The sequence below is a fragment of the Myxine glutinosa genome, chromosome 9 (assembly GCF_964187855.1).
Source record: "Myxine glutinosa chromosome 9, kmMyxGlut1.1, whole genome shotgun sequence".
Classification (NCBI taxonomy): Eukaryota; Metazoa; Chordata; class Myxini; order Myxiniformes; family Myxinidae; genus Myxine; species Myxine glutinosa.
Window position 1 is genome coordinate 97,424,806 of NC_136269.1, and position 22,975 is coordinate 97,447,780.

A 22,975-nucleotide genomic window follows, 5' to 3' on the forward strand; every position below is an offset into this window, starting at 1 on the left:
AATGATACTCCACACATCCACCGAACCATTCGCATTTCCACCCTTTCCAGCCTTCGTTGCTGCTCTACGTTCATTACCCATGTCTCGCTCCAATAAATCATAACACTTCTCACACATGCAGCATACACCTTTCCCTTCAGCTTCAATGACACTCCCCTCATCAGCACGCCACTCCCCTCATCAGCACGCCACTCAGTTCCCGAAACTTCTTCCATGCACATCACTCTTGCAACCGTTGGTCTGATCCACCTTCTCCATTCAGCATGTCTCCGAGGTAGCAAAATGTTTTCACACATTCCAGCCTCACGCTGTCTCCAAGATCCAACTCAACATTTCCTCCATCTGCAGCTCCCTCAGTGCACACCTTACACTTGAATGTAGCTGCCACACTGGTTAATGACCCTCTCAGACCACTACATTTTTGATGAACCCACTCAGCGCACATTGTACATTGAATGGCGTTCACTCCGACACCCTTCCTACACACAGCACAGAACCACTTCCCAGTTCTTTCCACCTCACCACATGCTTTACCACTTGCCATCACCCTCGTCTTTCCTATATTCACCTTCAGACCTTTTGTCTCCAAACATTCCTTCCACTTGTTCATCTTTTCCTTCAGTCCATCACTACTTTCCGCAATCAACACCAGATCATCTGCATACAACAACTCCCACGGTAAACCCTCCTTTACGTTCTGAGCCAGCACCTCCATCACAGCTACAAATAGTAGTGGACTTAGTACCGACCCCTGATGCACTCCCACCTTCACCTCAAACTCACCACTGTTCCCATCCTTCGTCCTTACAGCTGTGCACGCTCTTTTGTACATTGCCATCACTACTCTGATCAACCATTCCTCCACTCCTAACTTCCTCAATGCCCATGTCAATACTTTGCATGGAACCCTATCGAATGCTTTCTCCAGATCAACAAACCCAAGAAACAACTTCTTCCTCTTCTCCATGTACTTCTCCTGCAACTGCCTCACAATAAAGAGCGCGTCTGTCGTTCCTCTTCCTGGCATAAATCCAAACTGCATTTCGTCAATCTTCACCTTCTTCCTTATCCTCCTCTCCAACACCCTTTCCAATAACTTCATTGCTCAGACAAGCCACACTCCAGAGTGTCACCTTTCCCCTTGTATAGAGGGACGAGGTAGTAGCCTTGATGAGCGCTACATTACATTTAAATTTCAAGTCAATCAATGCAGCAGTTCGAGATGGAGGCTTTAAGATTTTCGTTGAATTTATTTATTGTGACCAAACCATGTGACTTATTGAAACTTCTCAAGTAACGTTTTAACTACACCACATAGGGAATATTTGCCTGAAGTTTCCACTTCAAAAAGTAGGGAGGAGATAGATTTTAAAGTTTATGCTTAAAAATGTCAACTCCAAAACCATGTGATGCATGACGTCATGATCGCTGAACTTTTTGTTCGTCATGGATATGCGATTATGCATGCTAGGTTTGGGCTCGATCTGTTCAGCCATTGCATAGAAAAAGGGGTTTTAAAACAATATGGCGGCCGAACCATGTGATGTACGATGTTGACATTTTTTTCATTCTTAGTTTTTTTTTCACTTAGGTCATGGAAAAAAATATATGTTAATGGGAGCAAGGGATCTATTTGTCGAATTCTAATCTCATAGCATTCGCACTTTCAATAGCCCAAATAAACATTTTTTGGTCCCATTGCAGAGTTCTTTAGAATGAGCGTCTAGTAGGAAGACTAGGTCCCCCTGCACCCCCCGGAGATATACTTCTAATCAGTGTTTCTAGATTGGAAAAAATGTGTAGAAAATGACTAGCTATGGCCCCAAGCTGAATAAATGTCCCACATACCATTTTTATGCAAATTACTGCTGCAAATTTTATGCAAAATTATGCAAATTTTATGCAAATTTTTGATGAGGAGTAGAGTTGAGGGGTCTTTGAGGGCTTCATCGAGGTGCTCTCGGTTGCAAGACTGGGTCATTCTGAGAAGCACAGCAGGGTCAGAGATCATGATGTTCTCCTCCTCAGTGAATCTCTCCATCAACAGCCTCTCCATTGCCTCACACACTGTTTTGAGGCAAAAGAGGGACTTTGCGTAGGCCTTTCCACTGAGAACACCTTTGAGAGATCCACTTGTTACTAGTTGTGCCTCAAAGAGAATCTCTGCATATCCAGAACCACGCATCTTGTGTCCAGTGAGCATCCCGATGTAGTTCATGGATGTGTGGAAGGGTCCAATCGTTACTACATGACTAGCAAATTCATTTGGCCAGCGCCAGATGATGGGAAGGGCTTTCATGCAGACACCCAGATCAAATGTATTCAGGACCCATCTCTGACCCACCTCAGCAGTTGCTGCCTCGGAACGCTTCAGTAGCTCACGAACAACTGCGTTGTCTGTGATCGGTCTGTGCCTGGTGCCTGCATGGCATGGCAATGGCCTGCAGCCTGTGCCTGGGCTAGGGGGTTTCACCTCTGCAACTGGTTCTCCCCCACCCAGCAAATCAACAGTCGACTACTGCACGCCTATCCACCAACCGATCACAGACAACGCAGTTGTTCGTGAGCTACTGAAGCGTTCCGAGGCAGCAACTGCTGAGGTGGGTCAGAGATGGGTCCTGAATACATTTGATCTGGGTGTCTGCATGAAAGCCCTTCCCATCATCTGGCGCTGGCCAAATGAATTTGCTAGTCATGTAGTAACGATTGGACCCTTCCACACATCCATGAACTACATCGGGATGCTCACTGGACACAAGATGCGTGGTTCTGGATATGCAGAGATTCTCTTTGAGGCACAACTAGTAACAAGTGGATCTCTCAAAGGTGTTCTCAGTGGAAAGGCCTACGCAAAGTCCCTCTTTTGCCTCAAAACAGTGTGTGAGGCAATGGAGAGGCTGTTGATGGAGAGATTCACTGAGGAGGAGAACATCATGATCTCTGACCCTGCTGTGCTTCTCAGAATGACCCAGTCTTGCAACCGAGAGCACCTCGATGAAGCCCTCAAAGACCCCTCAACTCTACTCCTCATCAAAAATTTGCATAAAATTTGCATAATTTTGCATAAAATTTGCAGCAGTAATTTGCATAAAAATGGTATGTGGGACATTTTTTCAGCTTGGGGCCATAGCTAGTCATTTTCTACACATTTTTTCCAATCTAGAAACACTGATTAGAAGTATATCTCCGGGGGGTGCAGGGGGACCTAGTCTTCCTACTAGACTAAATGACAATTTTTTTTCCCATTGAGCCGTTTGAGATAGAGAGGCAAAGTTGAAGATATTTTCCAAGATGGCGCCCATACCACGACCTAGTGCGTCATAATTAGGAGTAAAAATAAATTTATTCGCACCGAGCCGATCACGGTGAAAATTTCATGTCAATCAGACCAACGGTTGCTGAGAACATTAATTTTAAAGTTTTCGAAGGTCAAAAATAGGGGTGGAAGAATAATAAGAAAACTCGAGGAAAAACAAAAGGTATTTTTGCCTAATCAGAAACATAATTATGTCCAAACACTGGAAAAAAAAAAATACAATTCATGACTGACATTAAAGCTAAAAAGCAGAGAATACGTTTCTTTGGTAAAGGCACCTGCAGACCAAGATGAGTCATTTCGTGTAAGGCCGTGTTCCGAACCATCCAAAGCACGATAATCAGAACACACACACACACACCACACACACCACACACACACACACCCCACACACACACACCCCACACACACACACCCCACACACACACACCCCACACACACACACCCCACACACACACACACACACACACACACACACACACACACACGACAATCATCCATTAGCAGGCAGGTCACAACACACACAAGACAATCATCCATTAACAGGCAGGTCACAACACACACACACGACAATCATCCATTAACAGGTAGGTCAGAACACACACACACACATGACAATCATCCATTAACAGGTAGGTCAGAACACACACACACACATGACAATCATCCATTAACAGGTAGGTCAGAACACACACACACACACACACACACACACACACACACACACACACACACACACACACACACACACACACACACACACACACACACACACACACACACACACACCATCCATTAAAAGGCAGGTCACAACACACACACACGACAATCATCCATTAACAGGTAGGTCAGAACACACACACACACACATGACAATCATCCATTAACAGGTAGGTCAGAACACACACACACATGACAATCATCCATTAACAGGTAGGTCAGAACACACACACACACATGACAATCATCCATTAACAGGTAGGTCAGAACACACACACACACACACACACACACACACACACACACACACACACACACACACACACACACACACACACACACACACACACACACACACACACACACACACACACACGGCAATCATCCATTAAAAGGCAGGTCACAACACACACAAGACAATCATCCATTAAAAGGCAGGTCACAACACACACAAGACAATCCATTAAAAGGCAGGTCACAACACCAACACACACACACACACACACACACACACACACACACACACACACACACACACACACACACACACACACACACACACACACACACACACACACACACACACACACACACACACACACACACACACACACACACACACACACACACACACACACACACACACACACACTAACAGGCAGGTCACAAAACATGCACACGCACACACACACGACAATCATTCATTAACAGGCGGGTCACAACACACACACACAAGAATCATCCATTAACAGGCAGGTCACAACACACACACACAAGACAATCATCCATTAACAGGCAGGTCACAACACACACAACACACACACACACACTAAAAGGCAGGTCACAACACACACACACACACACACACACACACACACACACACACACACACACACACACACACACACACACACACACACACACACACACACACACACACACACACACACACGACAATCATCCATTAAAAGGCAGGTCACAGCACACACAAGACAATCATCCATTAAAAGGCAGGTCACAGCACACACAAGACAATCATCCATTAAAAGGCAGGTCACAACACACACACACACACACACACACACACACACACCAATCATCCATTAACAGGCAGGTCACAACACGCACACACAAGACAATCATCCATTAACAGGCAGGTCACAAAACAAACACACACACACACACACACACACACACACACACACACACACACACACACACACACACACACACACACACTTCAAGTCTTCGCTTAAAGTTCAAATTTGTCCGTTACGGGCAGTTCCAAGCGGAGAGCCAATGGGAGCTTAACAGTGCAGGTATACAGGAAAAAAAAAAAGAAAAAAAGTACGTTGTAGGTGGGCTTCAATCTCATCCTGCATATGGTCAAGGTAGAATCTCCTCCATAAACCTCAAACCACCCCAAAAATAAACTTGAGCTCATCACAAATGTTACACTTGTAGCAAATACAAATTTACAAACTTGCTGCCCACGAAGGTCCATTGTACAACAATGACAAACGTCAGAGTAAAAGTGGAGATAATAATTGAGTCCAAATATACCACGAACAGGTCAGTTAAACTTTCAGCCATTAATGAAAAGCCTGAACGAGGGTTACAATTGCCAAAGTTTTGTCCTCAACTCCACAAAGGACGTACACACGACTCCTACGGACAGATTCCTAATATTTCAATGTTCATCAAGGACATGCCAGTAGACAAATTCCAACGACAATAGACAAACATGGTGATTGGTACGAGATTTGAACCTTGGTTCTCAACTGCCATTACAACATGAACCACCACCAACGTTTACCTATTGCAGCATCTTTACATCGTCCACACACCAGGATTAAACACCAACTCAAACATCGCACCACAGCGAATAGCTCCGCATTTCAGGGAAACTCCGAAATGACGTCACAACACCAACACAAATGAACATCCGCTTTGCAACACGAGAAAACTTGTCGACACGAAGACGAATGCTCAAGCCGGGGTCAAAGGTTCACTGGAAATAAATCCTGCGCGACTCAATTTCGTGCAATTCGATGGAGACGTTCGACACCTTTGGACAAAAAATACCAGAGAATCGGATATGTGTGTATATATATGTCGTTTTATCCACGTGCGTCTCGATTAGAATCCGTTGTAGACAACTAGAGCACGAAGAGCAACCACTAGGGACGAGCCGGACGGAAGTGCGGAGACGTTCAAACTTCAAAGTGTAAACTTTCGAGGAACTTTCGGACATTTAATAAGCAAAACATCGCGCTCGATTTCACGTGGAGGAACTACAGCACGAATTCCAAGAAACATTCAAAAAGTCGTTAAATTTTAAAAAATCTAACGGTAGGTAACCTGCACGAGCAGCACCTTTCGTCCGGGACACCTGAAGCGCAGCACAACTGACCTCTCCTTCGTGCAGCCGACAGTACCCGGAGCGCTCCTCGCGAATCACGGGGCTCGGTGCATCTTTGTCCGAGGTAAGGTCTTCGTGCTGCATCTCCGGGCTCGACCAGCGGATACGGTGCTCCTTGGTGAGCTTGACCCTCTGGTGAGCGTGCACGCAGTCGGCGCACAACCATTCGCTGCAGTCGAGGCACATTGCCAGGGCGGCCGAGCCGAAGGTGCAGGCGTGACACCGGCTCGACCGCGCCGCTCCCGAGTACGAGGTGAGTCTGCAGGCAGCGAGCTCCTCCTCGGCCGAAGAGACCATGTCCAAGATTGTGCTGATGACGAAGTTGGGCATTAGGTGCTCGGCGCCCGACTCGTTTTGCGACAGTTCGGAGTCATTTAAGCCGAGGGAGTTCGCAGAGTCGTCTCCCGACGGAGGGTCCGCGCGGAGACTCGACGCCGGCAGGAGCTCGACGGTCCGGGAGCCTTCGGCGGACACGGACGCGGCGCCGAGGTCTTGCAGGGAAGGTGTGGCCGTCATGCGGGCGAGCTCGCACAGGGTAGGGGGCCCGGCGAACGCGGCCATGCACCACCACGCCAAGCGACTGCTCACACGGGGCCGGAGCGGAGGTTCCCGGTGGGGGCGAAAGGTAGTCCGGGTGGGAGTCCGCCGGGAGATTGTGAATCTCGGCTCGGGCGGAGTCGCCCTCTCCCAGCAAACTCTTCAAATCCTCGTCCGAACTCGTTCAGCTGCGACCATCGAACGCCCGCAGGTAACCGAGCGCAGGTGCTCGCTCATTAACCCCCACCTGACGAGAGGTGTGAACAAGAGGTGAGCGCGTGCGCGTGCCTATTTATCTCATTCGTATTACACCGTCGACCATTGTAGTTGTTAACGTTAACCGACCCAGTTGCATGAAGCGGCTTTCATTAACAAACGACGTGTTAATCACCCCGATAGAAACCTTCGCTCACGAAACGTTCGTCGAGCTCGAAAGATTAAATTGTTTACAATGAGGCCAATGTGTACAACCTCATCGACAACGAGGTCAATGTGTACAACCTCATCGACAACGAGGTCAATGTGTACAACCTCATCGACAACGAGGTGCATTTTCATTTGCAATTCACAATCGACGTCTGAACAATTAATGGTTGTATTAACTACACCTCGTTCTGCACGTAAAGGGTTAACCGATATTAACATTCCACAAAATGGAATGTTTACATTATTTCACCAAGATTTTACCTAAACTCATTCATCATTCATGCAATGAAAGAATTTATATTTGTTTTAAATCAAGAAGAGGAAGAAGAAGCATTCCCCCGTTATCAATTGGTATGTGCAATCGAATAAAATTATAATGGAGCGTCAATTAATAACAATTAACATATTAATAATCACTTTTATTAATTTGTGCTTATTGGGAATCGATGACATTGGAATGAAATTAGACATATTCATGATTACTTACCATAGTATAGAAATGAAGTTCATTATCAGATCTGCAGCATTATCAATCAATAAATTAATAAACGAATCAATAAATTAATAAACGAATCAATAAATTAATAAACGAATCAATAAATTAATAAACGAATCAATAAATTAATAAACGAATCAATAAATTAATAAACGTTTATTAATCGATTGTTTGTTTGGCAGGCGGTGTATTTATCTCGGGATTCACGTTCCAAAACGGTTCGCTGGTTTGTTCGATGCCCGTTTGATTTTCGTCGTTAAATTGGAATCCCATTCCGATACCTATGCCGACCTGATTCGGTGTTTATATCGGTGGAGAAGGTGCTGAAAATCCCAAAACACACAAGACCAGACGACCAGGTCTCCGTACAACAAGCGCTCCCAATCAATCGAATGGCTCGATGATCAATCAGTTCATTGGATCGATGATTGGGATCTCGATTGCGACTCTGAGAAATCTTTCCAACGGTCCTCGTGGTGCGTGTGGATCAACGCAGGTCGCTCGGTGTAATTAACCCTTTAATTTCGTTACACAAGCTCGGATTTAATATGTTCGTCGATACGAAAGGAAACGTTTAATTGATCAATTCGCAAGAAATCAAATCACAAGGAACTAGAACGGCACTCAGTAGAGAGCATACCTCCGCCAGGTGAACAGTTTACCTTTTATATCCCAGAGTAGACCAGAAAATCACAATACATAATCACATTTAATCAAAATCATCCGTCCACAACTTTTTGAGATATTCTGCTCTGTATCGTTCTTGGCCTGATCTCCCAATGGTGAAAAATCACTTTAAAAATTATACTATCCTGATCCAGAGCTTCACCAAAATCAAATCGATTCTTCCTTGTCAGACACACAATCCTTGTCAGTTTGTCCAAATCCATCCATAACTTTTTGAGATATCCTGCAATGTATAGTTTTTGGCCCGATCTCCCAATGGTGAAGAATTACTTTAAAAATTAAATAATTCTCATATCCGAATCCATATTCAGATCTTCACCAAAATCGAATCGAATCGTCCTTGTCAGACACCCAACTTGTCCACCGAGTTTAGTCATAACTCGTCCATAACTTTTTGAGATATCATGCTGTATATCATTTTTAGCCCTATCTCTCAATGGTGAAGAATCACTTAAAAAATTCCTGTAACCGGATCGTGATTCGTATCTTGACCAAAATGGAACACATTCTTCCTTGTCACATACCGAACATGTTCACCAAGTTTCGTCCGAATCCGTCCACAACTTTTAAAGATATCATGCTATATGTCGTTTTTGTCCCTATCACTCATGGTGAAGAATCGCTTAAAAAAAAAAAAAATTCATCCTCAAATCCGGATCTCGATTCGACTCTTCACCAAAATTGAGTAATGTATTGTCACACACCCAAACAGTCCACCAGATTTCGTCCGAATCCGTCCACAACTTTTTGAGATGTCGTCCTATATGTCGGTTTTTACCTTGTCTCTCAATGGTGAAGAAACACTGAAAACAAAAATCAGATCCGCTTCCGGATCTTCCCAAAATCGAATAATTTCGTCCTTGTCCCACACCAACTTATCCACCAAATTTCGTCCCAATCCGTCCACACATTTTTGAGATATCGTGCTATATTTTGGTTTTTACCTTGTCTCTCAATGGTGAAGAATCACTAGAAAAAGAATAAATTCATCTTCAAATCCGGATCTGGATTCGAATCTTCACCAAAATTGAATAATGTATTGTCCCAACCTATCCACCAAATTTCGTCGCAATCCGTCCACAACTCTGAGATATCTTGCTCACAAACATAGAGACAGACAGGTGTGAAAACATGAGCTCGGTGCACCTTCGGTGGTGAAGGTAATCATAACAATTTGAGGCCATCGTACCTGCGCTGCACCAAACACAGATTAAATCGATCCATCAATTCCCATGGGAATAAATATTTTTTTATCGTAACAACTTCCATGGTTTATAAACCGGATTCCCCATCCATCCCGTCATCCCACTCCTCACCACCCCTACCCCACCTTCACCACACCTCATATACATATTTTGATACACCCCTCCTCGCACACCTCGCCCCCTTTCCCTCCAGCATTACCTTGTCCAATGCAAAGCAGTGAAATTTGAATATTTAAGAAAACAATTAAAAGCTTGAAAATGTTTCACAACAAGGAGCTCGTTAAGCGAGCGATGAAACAAAAACAAAACACGTGATTCAAGTGCATGCGTCATAACGATTCTTTGACGTCGCACGATTAGTACGAATGATAAATGGACTGCTCGTGTTGTTGTTTTTTTCAAATGCTCATCGGACGAGCTTTGTGTAGTTAAAGCTTCTTTACATTGTACAACGCAATGGGAGTTCGTATCGCAAACGTCCGTGCTGCCCAAGCAGTTTCTTGGCAAGGGTTGCACTGGGTGGTTTGCCATTGCCTTCACAATTCCTGGGGGTTCGAACCGTTACAGACAACCGTTTGGTTACACCTCCGAGTCAGGTTCAGAAGGCATCAACACAAAGGTAAACGATCCGGTATCCACGCACGAGGGCGTTCCAGTACTTCGTGTTTGTTACGTCATACATCTCATTACCTCCGCCACCAAAGGTGGATCGAAGGTATGTTTTCACCCCTGTCTGTCTGTTTGTCCGTTTGTGAACAAGATATCTCAAAAATATGTGGACGGATTCTGCCGAAATTTGGCAGAGATGTAGCACGTGTGACAAGGACGAAATGATTCGATTTTGATGAAGATCAGGATTCGGATCCGGCTAGAAGAATTTGTTATGTGATACTTCACCATTGGTAGATGGGGCCAAAAATGATACATAGCAGGAGATCTCAAAATATTATGGACGGATTTGGAGGAAACTTGGTGGACCGGTTGGGTGTCTATCAAGGACAAATAGATTCGATTTAGGTGAAGATCTGAATGTGGATTCGGATAGGAGAATTATTTAATTTTTAAAGTGATTCTTCACCATTGGGAGGCAGGGCCAAAAAGAATACATAGCAGCATCTATCTATAATTCCACTAATCTCTGTCTGTGTGTGTGTATGCGACCGCTGTTTCTCGACAACTACCGGTCCGATATACTTGAAACTTGCCAGGTATATTGCTGGGGACCCGAGGATGTGCCTTTTCAAGGTTTCATATTAATCGGACAAGTAGTTACCGAGCTATGTCCAAAAAACGATTCAACCAATCAGAGAGCAGCGAGTTATCACGTGTGCCGAACGTGGCGAACAGACTCTGCCTCGGACGGCACATTTGAGAGCGTATTCATTTATTTCACGTTGGCAAACTATGTTGGCGTTAAACTATGTTTTAAAACTAATTAAAACTACTTTGCGATTCATCGTAACTGCGATTCGTAACTGCCGTTCGCTTTGGCTTTGCGAATGGACCAAACCATTTCATGTAAATAGAGGGGGGGGGGATTGTCACCGGACTCGCAAGCCGTTCGCTTTGGCTTTGCGAATGGACCAAACCATTTCATGTAAATAGAGGGGGGGGGGATATAATTTTAGATATATATATAGTACGGGCATGCCCTAGTATCTCAAAAAGTTATGGACGGATTTGGAGGAAACTGGTGGACAGGTTGGGTGTCTGTCAAGGACAAATAGATTCGATTTTGGTGAAGATCTGAATATGGATTCGGATAGGAGAATTATTTAATTTTTTAAGTGATTCTTCACCATTGGGAAATAGGGCTAAAACCAACATATAGCAGGATATCTCAAAAAATTACGGATGGATTTGGACGAAACTTGTTGGACATGTTGCGTGCGTGACAAGGAAGAATCGATTAGATTTTGGTGAAGATCCGGATTCGGATCCGGCTAGTGGAATTTTAAAAGTGATTTTTCACCATTGAGTGATACGGCCAAAAATGATACATAGCAGGATATCTCAAAAAGTTGTGCACGGATTTGGACGAAACTTGGTGGAGAGGTTGGGTGTGTGAAAAGGACTAATCCTTTCGATGTTGGTGAAGATCTGAATATGGATTCGGCTACAATGATTATTTAATTTTTAAGTGATTCTTCACCATTGAGAGATCGGGTGAAAAGCGAAATATAACATGTTATTAAAAAAAGTTATGGACGAGTTATGACTAAACTTGATGGACAAGTTGGTTTGGTGACGAGAACAAACCGATGAGATTTTGGTTCAGGTCCGAATCCAGATCCGGCCTATCATTGGATACAAAACGTAAACTGTTCAACCTGACGGAGGTGTGCTCTCTACCGAGTACCGTTCTGGTTTCCAATTGCAAATTGTCCGAGCCGCTTTCATCGACTGACTCTCACTTTCAAGGTTTGAAAATCACAGCGAACATGTCCAATCCGTTATCCCAAGATTGTGAGTTTTGTTTGACAGTGCAACTTTCCACTTTTTTGTGGACAAATAATTTTTAATAATTCAACTTGAGTGACGTCACAAATTTGCTTTCTGTCGTTTTCAGCACAAGGCTGTGGGAGACATTATTTGCTGAGTGTGCGGATGTGACGATCATGCAGTGCCCCCTGCCGGTCAGGGCAGGAATTTGACATTTGGTTCAGGGTGCCGGCGATAGCTCGCCGACTCTTGGCCAAGGGTTCTGTGGGACATTCACGTCCACCAACTAATGCCGACCGATGGGGCGCCAGTTTGACGTCCGTCCGACTGACGCCACACATTGATGAACCACCTCGCCTGTGAAGCACCAGGATGGCAGTTTATAGCTGAGTCGGGATTCGAACCCCGCCTCGACAGCTTTCTGATAATTAGGCCGATAGACAATTGTGTACAGAGATGGGTCTGAAGGCAAGTGGTGACGTCGGGGCGAGCGCGTCATCGAGGATGTAAATGTAGATGAATTTTGATGTATCGAACTCTTGACAGAGCGTTGGTGCTGTAGAAGCAATTTCTTGGCAAGCACGACACTGGGTGGTTTGCCATTACTTTCCTCTAGTGCCGTGTACAGCCGAATGAGGCCGCTGTGGGCGGGGCCGAGTGAGGCCGCTGTGGGCGGGGCCGAGTGAGGCCGCTGTGGGCGGGGCCGAGTGAGGGTTGCGTTGCCGTTGCCTGGAATAAAGATGATGCTTGATCCTCTCCGCGTGTCCGCATCTTTATAACAAAGACATTACAATTGGCGACGAGGATTTTTCGGACCATGGCTACGTCGTATGGAAAGGTCCCAGAGTATGCTGCAGGGGCGGATCCAGGGGGTGGGGGGGGGGGTGCAGGGGGTGCGCACCCCCCCCTCTTCAACGCAACGGCATGGATGTAATGCGGAGAGTTGTAAAACGACAAATCCATCGTCCAAACACTGCCGCCAATACTCCCTTGCTCTTCTACCTCAGAAGCATGTGCATTCCATTTCTCGACCACCTCAGCCAGGAAATGGACACCCGATTCTGTGCTGAAAATCGGGAAGGTCGTGATCTGTTTGTGCTGATGCCATCTACAATAATCGCCGATACCTGCGACATTCCAGCCCTACATCAGAAGCTATTGCGTTGGAAAAACGACGTGGAACATCCCGCAGGACTGATAAATGAGCTGAGAGAGCGGCAGGTGTTTTGGAGAGGGAAACCCAACAACACGCTTCCAAGCACATTCATGGATTGTTTCTGCGCAGTAGATGGAGGCGAATTTCCATCCACCAAAGTCCTACTCCATATTGGATGCACCCACCCTCCCTGGAGGCTCCTGTGAGGCCGAACGCTCATTTTCTTACCTGCGTCGTCTGAAGACCTACCTAAGAAATTCCATGGGAGAAAGTCGGATGGCATCTCTGGCTCTCATGAACACATACACCATGACTTTGAAGGAGCAGTGCTCCTGCTTGAGACGGACGAAGTGACGGACAAGACACAAATTCGTCCGAGAAGATGTTTAATGTATAATGAACTCGGGAACTCTGAAAACCCGTTTATCGGGTTCGCATACATATAATCCAAGCCAAAAAGCACACGTCAGAACCAAAGCCACGCCTCTCAGGCGAGGCACGCTTTGGTGGTCATGTGACTGACAGGTGCAAGCAATTATAACCTCGGCGCCGCGGTTTGTCCGCCGGTTACGTCACCGGCTGGGGCAAGGAGATTATGTTGCTGGTCTCGAGCTTTGGGGGACCCATGGGTCGCTACACACGCCCCCCCCAGAATCGACTTGGTCCAGGAAGGTCAACCTGAGGGGGGTCCGGATGACCCGACCGAAACGACCCCTGGCTGGTCGCGGGGGGGGGGGGGGGGGGTCCGGTGTGGTGGTGGGTGGCCGGGCGGGGGGTGCAGTGGACGGGGGGCGGCCGCGCCGTGGTGGGAGAGCCAGCCGTGGCAGCTGGCCGACGTCCATGTGGGCCGGCTTGAGGCGGTCCACCGAAATCCGGTCCACCCGGCCGACGATGCTGACGACAAAGGACTTGTTGTCCCGTGATAGGACCCGGAAGGGTCCGTCGTATGGTGGCCGGAGCGGCCCCCGGTGCACGTCGTGGCGCACAAAGACGTACTCTGCCGTGCGGAGTGCTGGGGGGACGTAGGATTGGGGGGTCGCCGTGGCGGGACGTGGGCACCGGGGCGAAACGTTGGGCGGCCGCCTGGAAGTCCGTGCGCTGGCGCGCGGCGGACCAGGGGTTGGTGGTGTCGGGCACAAACTCGCCCGGGACGCGGAGGGCCTGGCCGTACACCAGCTCGGTGGTGGACGCCTGGAGGTACTCCTTTGGAGCCGTGCGGAGGCCCCAAAGGACCCACGGGAGCCGGTCGGCCCAGCTGTCGTCCTGGAGGCCGGCCATGAGTGCGGCCTTCATGGAGCGGTGGAACCGCTCGCACAACCCGTTGGCCTGGGGGTGGTAGGCCATGGTGTGGTGCAGGGTAACGCCCAACGTGCGGGCGACCGCGCCCCACAGTTCGGACGTGAACTGTGGGCCGCGGTGCGAAACACAAGTGCGAAAAGTGGTTTTTCAACACTAACACAAGTGCGAAAAGTGGTTTTTCAACACTAATACAAGTGCGAAAAGTGGTTTTTCAACATTAACACAAGTGCGAAAAGTGGTTTTTTCCACACTAATACAAGTGCAAAAAGTGTTTTTTCCACACTAATACAAGTGCAAAAGTGGTTTCCTGCACCAACACAAGTGTGAAACGTGGTTTTTCAACACTAACACAAGTGCAAAAAGTGGTTTTTCCACACTAATACAAGTGCAAAAGTGGTTTTTCCACACTATCACAAGTGCGAAAAGTGGTTTCCTGCACCAACACAAGTGCGAAAAGTGGTTTTTCAACACTAACACAAGTGTGAAAAGTGGTTTTTCAACAGTATCATAAGTGCAAAAAGTGGTTTTTCCACACTCATACAAGTGCAAAAGTGGTTTCCTGCACCAACACAAGTGCGAAAAGTGGTTTTTCAACACTAACACAAGTGCGAAAAGTGGTTTTTCAACACTAACACAAGTGCGAAAAGTGTTTTTTCCACACTAATACAAGTGCAAAAGTGGTTTCCTGCACCAACACAAGTGCGAAAAGTGGTTTTTCAACACTAACACAAGTGCGAAAAGTGGTTTTTCAACACTATCACAAGTGCAAAAAGTGTTTTTTCCACACTAATACAAGTGCAAAAGTGGTTTCCTGCACCAAGACAAGTGCGAAAAGTGGTTTTTCAACACTAACACAAGTGCGAAAAGTGGTTTTTCAACACTATCACATGTGCAAAAAGTGTTTTTTCCACACTAATACAAGTGCAAAAGTGGTTTCCTGCACCAACAAAAGTGCGAAAAGTGGTTTTTCAACACTAACACAAGTGCGAAAAGTGGTTTTTCAACACTAACACAAGTGCGAAAAGTGGTTTTTCCACACTAATACAAGTGCAAAAGTGGTTTCCTGCACCAACACGTGCGAAAAGTGGTTTTTCAACACTAACATAAGTACGAAAAGTGGTTTTTCAACACTAACACAAGTGCAAAAAGTGTTTTTTCCACACTAATACAAGTGCAAAAGTGGTTTCCTGCACCAACACAAGTGCGAAAAGTGGTTTTTCAACACTAACACAAGTGCGAAAAGTGGTTATTTAACACTAACACAAGTGCGAAAAGTGGTTTTTCAACACTATCACAAGTGCAAAAAGTGTTTTTTCCACACTAATACAAGTGCAAAAGTGGTTTCCTGCACCAACACAAGTGCAAAAAGTGGTTTTTCAACACTAACACAAGTGCGAAAAGTGGTTTTTCAACACTAACACAAGTGCGAAAAGTGGTTTTTCCACACTAATACAAGTGCAAAAAGTGTTTTTTCCACACTAATACAAGTGCAAAAGTGGTTTCCTGCACCAACACAAGTGCGAAACGTGGTTTTTCAACACTAACACAAGTGCGAAAAGTGGTTTTTCCACACTAATACAAGTGCAAAAGTGGTTTTTCCACACTATCACAAGTGCGAAAAGTGGTTTCCTGCACCAACACAAGCGCGAAAAGTGTTTTTTCAACACTAACACAAGTGCGAAAAGTGGTTTTTCAACACTATCACAAGTGCAAAAAGTGTTTTTCCACACTAATACAAGTGCAAAAGTGGTTTCCTGCACCAACACAAGTGCGAAAAGTGGTTTTTCAACACTAACACAAGTGCGAAAAGTGGTTTTTCAACAGTATCACAAGTGCAAAAAGTGTTTTTTCCACACTAATACAAGTGCAAAAGTGGTTTCCTGCACCAACACAAGTGCGAAAAGTGGTTTTTCAACACTAACACAAGTGCGAAAAGTGGTTTTTCAACACTATGACATGTGCAAAAAGTGTTTTTTCCACACTAATACAAGTGCAAAAGTGGTTTCCTGCACCAACAAAAGTGCGAAAAGTGGTTTTTCAAAACTAACACAAGTGCGAAAAGTGGTTTTTCAACACTAACACAAGTGCGAAAAGTGGTTTTCCACACTAATACAAGTGCAATAGTGGTTTCCTGCACCAACACAAGTGCATAAAGTGGTTTTTCAACACTAACACAAGTGCGAAAAGTGGTTTTTCAACACTAACACAAGTGCGAAAAGTGGTTTTTCAACACTATCACAAGTGCAAAAAGTGTTTTTTCCACACTAATACAAGTGCAAAAGTGGTTTCCTGCACCAACACAAGTGCGAAAAGTGGTTTTTCAACACTAACACAAGTGGGAAAAGTGGTTTTTCAACACTAACACAAGTGCGAAAAGTGGTTTAGCCACACTATTACAAGTGCAAAAGTGGTTTCCTACAACAACACAAGTGCGAAAAGTGGTTTTTCAACACTAACACAAGTGCGAAAAGTGGTTTTTCATCACTATCACAAGTGCAAAAAGTGTTTTTTCCACACTAATACAAGTGCAAAAGTGGTTTCCTGCACCAACACAAGTGCTAGAAGTGGTTTTTCAACACTAACACAAGTGCGAAAAGTGGTTTTTCAACAATATCACAAGTGCAAAAAGTGTTTTTTCCACACTAATACAAGTGCAAAAGTGGTTTCCTGCACCAACACAAGTGCGAAAAGTGGTTTTTCAACACTAACACAAGTGCGAAATGTGGTTTTTCAACACTAACACAAGTGCGAAAAGTGGTTTTTCAACACTAACACAAGTGCGAAAAGTGGTTTTTCCACACTAATACAAGTGCAAAAGTGGTTTCCTGCACCAACACAAGTGCGAAAAGTGGTTTTTCAACACTAACACAAGTGCGAAAAGTGGTTTTTCAACACTATCACAAGTGCAAAAAGTGTTTTTTCCACACTAATACAAGTGCAAAAGTGGTTTCCTGCACCAACACAAGTGTGAAAAGTGGTTTTTCAACACTAACACAATTGGGAAAAGTGGTTTTTCAACACTAACACAAGTGCGAAAAGTGTTTTTCCACACTAATACAAGTGCAAAAGTGGTTTCCTGCACCAACACAAGTGCGAAAAGTGGTTTTTCAACACTAACACAAGTGCGAAAAGTGGTTTTTCAACAATATCAAAAGTGCAAAAAGTGTTTTTTCCACACTAATACAAGTGCAAAAGTGGTTTCCTGCACCAACACAAGTGCGAAAAGTGGTTTTTCAACACTAACAAAAGTGCGAAAAGTGGTTTTTCAACACTAACACAAGTGCGAAAAGTGGTTTTTCAAAACTAACACAAGTGCGAAAAGTGTTTTTTCCACACTAATACAAGTGCAAAAGTGGTTTCTTGCACCAACACAAGTGCGAAAAGTGGTTTTTCAACACTAACACAAGTGCAAAAAGTGGTTTTTCAACACTAACACAAGTGCGAAAAGTGGTTTTTCAACACTAACACAAGTGCGAAAAGTGGTTTAAAAAAAAAAAACACAAGTGCGAAAAGTGGTTTTTCCACACTAATAGAAATGCAAAAGTGGTTTCCTGCACCAACATAAGTGCGAAAAGTGGTTTTTCAACACTAACACAAGTGCGAAAAGTGGTTTTTCAACACTAACACAAGTGCGAAAAGTGGTTTTTCAACATTAACACAAGTGCGAAAAGTGTTTTTTCCACACGAATACAAGTGCAAAAGTGGTTTCCTGCACCAACACAAGTGCGAAAAGTGGTTTTTCAACACTAACAAAAGTGCGAAAAGTGGTTTTTCAACACTAACACAAGTGCGAAAAGTGGTTTTTCAAAACTAACACAAGTGCGAAAAGTGTTTTATCCACACTAATACAAGTGCAAAAGTGGTTTCCTGCACCAACACAAGTGCGAAAATTGGTTTTTCAACACTAACACAAGTGCGAAAAGTCGTTTTTCAACACTAACACAAGTGCGAAAAGTGGTTTTTCAACACTAACACAAGTGCGAAAAGTGGTTTTTCCACACTAATACAAGTGCAAAAGTGGTTTCCTGCACCAACACAAGTGCGAAAAGTGGTTTTTCAACACTAACACAAGTGCGAAAAGTGGTTTTTCAACACTAACACAAGTGCGAAAAGTGGTTTTTCAACACTAACACAAGTGCGAAAAGTGTTTTTTCCACACTAATACAAGCGCAAAAGTGGTTTTCTGCACCAACACAAGTGCGAAAAGTGGTTTTTCAACACTAACACAAGTGTGAAAAGTTGTTTTTCAACACTATCACAAGTGCAAAAAGTGTTTTTTCCACTCTAATACAAGTGAAAAAGTGGTTTCCTGGACCAACACAAGTGCGAAAAGTGGTTTTTCAACATTAACACAAGTGCGAAAAGTGGTTTTTCAACACTAACACAAGTGCGAAAAGTGTTTTTTCCACACTAATACAAATGCAAAAGTGGTTTCCTGCACCAACACAAGTGCGAAAAGTGGTTTTTCAACACTAACACAAGTGCGAAAAGTGGTTTTTCAACACTATCACATGTGCAAAAAGTGTTTTTTCCACAGTAATACAAGTGCAAAAGTGGTTTCCTGCACCAACAAAAGTGCAAAAAGTGGTTTTTCAACACTAACACAAGTGCGAAAAGTGGTTTTTCAACACTAACACAAGTGCGAAAAGTGGTTTTTCCACACTAATACAAGTGCAAAAGTGGTTTCCTGCACCAACACAAGTGCGAAAAGTGGTTTTTCAACACAAACACAAGTGCGAAAAGTGGTTTTTCAACACTAACACAAGTGCGAAAAGTGGTTTTTCAACACTATCACAAGTGCAAAAAGTTTTTTCCACACTAATACAGGTGCAAAAGTGGTTTCCTGCACCAACACAAGTGTGAAAAGTGGTTTTTCAACACTAACACAAGTGCGAAAAGTGGTTTTTCAACACTAACACAAGTGCGAAAAGTGGTTTTCCACACTGATACAAGTGCAAAAGTGGTTTCCTGCACCAACACAAGTGCAAAAAGTGGTTTTTCAACACTAACACAAGTGCGAAAAGTGGTTTTTCATCACTATCACAAGTGCAAAAAGTGTTTTTTCCACACTAATACAAGTGCAAAAGTGGTTTCCTGCACCAACACAAGTGTGAAAAGTGGTTTTTCAACACTAACACAAGTGCGAAAAGTGGTTTTTCAACAATATCACAAGTGCAGAAAGTGTTTTTTCCACACTAATACAAGTGCAAAAGTGGTTTCCTGCACCAACACAAGTGCGAAAAGTGGTTTTTCAACACTAACAAAAGTGCGAAAAGTGGTTTTTCAACACTAACAAAAGTGCGAAAAGTGGTTTTTCAACACTAACACAAGTGCGAAAAGTGGTTTTTCAAAACTAACACAAGTGCGAAAAGTGTTTTTTCCACACTAATACAAGTGCAAAAGTGGTTTCCTGCACCAACACAAGTGCGAAAAGTGGTTTTTCAACACCAACACAAGTGCGAAAAGTGGTTTTTCAACACTAACACAAGTGCGAAAAGTGGTTTTTCAACACTAACACAAGTGCGAAAAGTGGTTTTTCCACACTAATACAAGTGCAAAAGTGGTTTCCTGCACCAACACAAGTGCAAAAAGTGGTTTTTCAACACTAACACAAGTGCGAAAAGTGGTTTTTCAACACTATCACAAGTGCAAAAAGTGTTTTTTCCACACTAAAAAAGTGCAAAAGTCGTTTCCTGCACCAACACAAGTGCGAAAAGTGGTTTTTCAACACTAACACAAGTGCGAAAAGTGGTTTTTCAACACTAACACAAGTGCGAAAAGTGTTTTTTCAACACTAACACAAGTGCGAAAAGTGTTTTTTCCACACTAATACAAACGCAAAAGTGGTTTCCTGCACCAACACAAGTGCGAAAAGTGGTTTTTCAACACTAACACAATTGCGAAAAGTGGTTATTTAACACTAACACAAGTGCGAAAAGTGGTTTTTCAACACTATCACAAGTGCAAAAAGTGTTTTTTCCACACTAATACAAGTGCAAAAGTGGTTTCCTGCACAAACACAAGTGCAAAAAGTGGTTTTTCAACACTAACACAAGTGCGAAAAGTGGTTTTTCAACACTAACACAAGTGCGAAAAGTGGTTTTTCCACACTAATACAAGTGCAAAAAGTGTTTTTTCCACACTAATACAAGTGCAAAAGTGGTTTCCTGCACCAACACAAGTGCGAAACGTGGTTTTTCAACACTAACACAAGTGCGAAAAGTGGTTTTTCCACACTAATACAAGTGCAAAAGTGGTTTTTCCACACTATCACAAGTGCGAAAAGTGGTTTCCTGCACCAACACAAGCGCGAAAAGTGGGTTTTCAACACTAACACAAGTGCGAAAAGTGGTTTTTCAACACTATCACAAGTGCAAAAAGTGTTTTTTCCACACTAATACAAGTGCAAAAGTGGTTTCCTGCACCAACACAAGTGCGAAAAGTGGTTTTTCAACACTAACACAAGTGCAAAAAGTGGTTTTTCAACACTATCACAAGTGCAAAAAGTGTTTTTTCCACACTAATACAAGTGCAAAAGTGGTTTCTTGCACCAACACAAGTGCGAAAAGTGGTTTTTCAACACTAACACAAGTGCGAAAAGTGGTTTTTCAACACTATCACATGTGCAAAAAGTGTTTTTTCCACAGTAATACAAGTGCAAAAGTGGTTTCCTGCACCAACAAAAGTGCGAAAAGTGGTTTTTCAAAACTAACACAAGTGCGAAAAGTGGTTTTTCAACACTAACACAAGTGCGAAAAGTGGTTTTTCAACACTATCACAAGTGCAAAAAGTGTTTTTTCCACTCTAATACAAGTGAAAAAGTGGTTTCCTGGACCAACACAAGTGCGAAAAGTGGTTTTTCAACATTAACACAAGTGCGAAAAGTGGTTTTTCAACACTAACACAAGTGCGAAAAGTGTTTTTTCCACACTAATACAAATGCAAAAGTGGTTTCCTGCACCAACACAAGTGCGAAAAGTGGTTTTTCAACACTAACACAAGTGTGAAAAGTGGTTTTTCAACACTATCACATGTGCAAAAAGTGTTTTTTCCACAGTAATACAAGTGCAAAAGTGGTTTCCTGCACCAACAAAAGTGCGAAAAGTGGTTTTTCAACACTAACACAAGTGCGAAAAGTGGTTTTTCAACACTAACACAAGTGCGAAAAGTGGTTTTTCCACACTAATACAAGTGCAAAAGTGGTTTCCTGCACCAACACAAGTGCGAAAAGTGGTTTTTCAACACAAACACAAGTGCGAAAAGTGGTTTTTCAACACTAACACAAGTGCGAAAAGTGGTTTTTCAACACTATCACAAGTGCAAAAAGTTTTTTCCACACTAATACAAGTGCAAAAGTGGTTTCCTGCACCAACACAAGTGTGAAAAGTGGTTTTTCAACACTAACACAAGTGCGAAAAGTGGTTTTTCAACACTAACACAAGTGCGAAAAGTGGTTTTCCACACTGATACAAGTGCAAAAGTGGTTTCCTGCACCAACACAAGTGCAAAATGTGGTTTTTCAACACTAACACAAGTGCGAAAATTGGTTTTTCATCACTATCACAAGTGCAAAAAGTGTTTTTTCCACACTAATACAAGTGCAAAAGTGGTTTCCTTCACCAACACAAGTGCGAAAAGTGGTTTTTCAACACTAACACAAGTGCGAAAAGTGGTTTTTCAACAATATCACAAGTGCAAAAAGTGTTTTTTCCACACTAATACAAGTGCAAAAGTGGTTTCCTGCACCAACACAAGTGCGAAAAGTGGTTTTTCAACACTAACAAAAGTGTGAAAAGTGGTTTTTCAACACTAACACAAGTGCGAAAAGTGGTTTTTCAACACTAACACAAGTGCGAAAAGTGGTTTTCCACACTGATACAAGTGCAAAAGTGGTTTCCTGCACCAACACAAGTGCGAAAAGTGGTTTTTCAACACTAACAAAAGTGTGAAAAGTGGTTTTTCAACACTAACAAAAGTGCGAAAAGTGGTTTTTCAACACTAACACAAGTGCGAAAAGTGGTTTTTCCAAAACTAACACAAGTGCGAAAAGTGTTTTTTCCACACTAATACAAGTGCAAAAGTGGTTTCCTGCACCAACACAAGTGCGAAAAGTGGTTTTTCAACACTAACACAAGTGCGAAAAGTGGTTTTTCAACACTAACACAAGTGCGAAAAGTGGTTTTTCAACACTAACACAAGTGCGAAAAGTGGTTTTTCCACACTAATACAAGTGCAAAAGTGGTTTCCTGCACCAACACAAGTGCAAAAA